This window comes from Orycteropus afer, unplaced genomic scaffold, assembly GCF_000298275.1.
Source record: "Orycteropus afer afer isolate SDZICR_OR568_19922 unplaced genomic scaffold, OryAfe1.0 scaffold00854, whole genome shotgun sequence".
Classification (NCBI taxonomy): domain Eukaryota; kingdom Metazoa; phylum Chordata; class Mammalia; order Tubulidentata; family Orycteropodidae; genus Orycteropus; species Orycteropus afer.
The window spans coordinates 52,267-54,733 of NW_006922441.1; positions in this window are offsets into that span (position 1 = coordinate 52,267).

Below are 2,467 nucleotides of genomic sequence, written 5' to 3' on the forward strand. Positions count from 1 at the left end.
AAATGTTTATAGGGAGGCACAGCTTGCCTCTTTCTGTATTATCTGAATTATTCACAGTGGGCGTGTAGTTGCTCCGTCATCAGTGAATTCTGTCATCGTTCCACTGTACATAAGGTCACTATGAGTCTGCTAAAGGGGCAAGGAGGCCACATCTTCTGACCTCCTCTAACACCACAAGAGGAGGACAGAATTACCATCAGTAGCCCAAGGCTTACTCCTGTGAGGCCAGACATGCTGCCTCCTTCCAGCCCTTTCACCAGCCTTGACACCTACCGTTCCTCCCGCAGCACCCACCATCTCTCTGCTGGGTTCGATAATTCTCTGCAGTGGTCACACAAAACTCACAGATTATGGGGTTTATTAAGGAAGCACCAGGCTCCAATTCAAGTTCAGGAACAATGCTCAGTCTCTCTCAGCCCACTGTCTCTCAGCCAACAGTGTCTCTCAGTCTCTCTCTCAAGCAACACATGTCTCTCAGGAGCACATTTCTCTCAGCAGCACATCTTTCTCAGCCAGTAGTCACAGAGATCCCTTCTGCCTCTAGGGGCCTCCTTTTGAGCCTGGCAGAGTGGCCAAACTAACCAATCCCAACATCAGAATTCTATACACCTGACAGAGAGTGAACTTCCCAGAAAATTACTTGGTGCTACACTCAACAGAAATACCCCAGGTGGATAATTTTAGCAATCAGGAGCTCCTCAGTTGCTCGTAACAAATTCCACCTTGGGATTTACAAAGACTTATGGCTAGAAAAGCCACACTATGTAATTTACTACACCGCAGGCTACCCCCTGGCTTTTCTAGCCATTATCCCTTTTATACATCAAAAATTCACATCCCCTTCACCATCAGTTTAAGAATAAACACACCCATGAAAGTGTGTAAGCCAGCCACTTCATGCCTTTATCTTCCCACATTTTAGATAGTCAATTTCTAATTTGCCCATCCCTATCAAACCAGTACTTCTGAGGACACAAGCATGTTCTTTTCTCTAAAGAATTTTCTGTTCTGCTTGGAAACTTTGGCCATCTGCATCCATAAACAAGCAAAGTCCAGCCCAGCACAAGCCATCAAATTGCAGCAACTTAACGCCAGCTCAGTGTCAAACATCTTCCCCTTCATTTGGTCGGGTTCTGGTCAGCTCAGCCCTAGCCATCCCAGCTAGGTCATGGGTACCAGCTGCCAAGTTTGGGAGTCACACTCTTCCCTTCACTTCAGACCAGCCAGCACCTTGTCTCACATCCTCAGTCCTCAGGGACTATTTCAATGCCCGTAGGCTCACAACTCCTTGTACTTCAGACCAGCCAGCCCTTCCTCTCATCCCCAGCCTCTGTGGCCTAGGTCAAGGAGTACCAAACTCAGCCTGTTTCTTCTTTGCTGCACTTCCCCCATTTCTACTCAAGTGGACCCAGGTGGTCACAAGCAAGCAGTATACAAGCCTACTGCTCACTGGCTTCTTTAAATTTCAGTCCTGGAAGGGGTTTCTCTCATGGACCATGACTTTCCTGCCTTGATGCACCCAAAACCTATCTGCTTGCTCGAAATTAAAAAAAGCCAAACAGTACTTTTTTTTTTTCCTGTAGATCTTGTCTTCAAATGCAGAGCTTCTGTTACCTCAGTAGTTCTGGTTGGGGCTCAGGTTTTCTACCTAACCCCTAGTACTCTACACAAAGAGCTTGAAACAAAAGCCTTTGTTTCCTCTGGGCAAATTCTATGTCCCCTTTTAACATATTCAATCAAGTATCAGCTGAAAGCGGACTTACACGCTCTCCGTTATCCATACCTCATAATCATTTCTAATATGCAAGCAGGTAAGAGAACATTCAATACCCATAGTACACTCAGATAAACGCATAAACCAAGACACATTATCCTGTTTAAGACATTCCAGTTTCATCTCTTCACCTGGATTATCTATCTTCCCATTCTACGTACACGGCCATTGGCTGGGTGTAACCAAAAGCCCTAGCTTCTGGATCAACGATCTCCCTAAATTGGTAACACCAACCAAAGTAACCATCTAATAATCCAAAATTTCACTTCCTTCTTTCCTTCACAAAGTCCCATGCTTCTGTGAGTCTAAAGCAAGTGCAATGAATCTCACTTTTTCTGACACCAATTGCTAAAGGGGCAAGTTAGGCCACATCTTCTGACCTCCTCTAACCCACAAGTGGAGGACACAATCACCATCAGTAGCCCAATGCCTATTCTTGCCAGGCTAGACATGCTGTCTCCTTCCAGCCTTTTCACCAATCCTGACACCAACTGTTCCTCCCGCAGCACCCACCACCTCTCTGCTGGGTTTGATAATTCGCTGCAGTGACCACACAGAACTCACAGATTATAGGGTTTATTAGGGAAGCACCGGGCTACAATTCAAGCTCAGGAACAATGCTCAGTCTTTCTCAGCCCGCTGTCTCTCAGCCAACAGTCTCTCTCAATCTCTTTCCCAGCACTGCATGTCTCT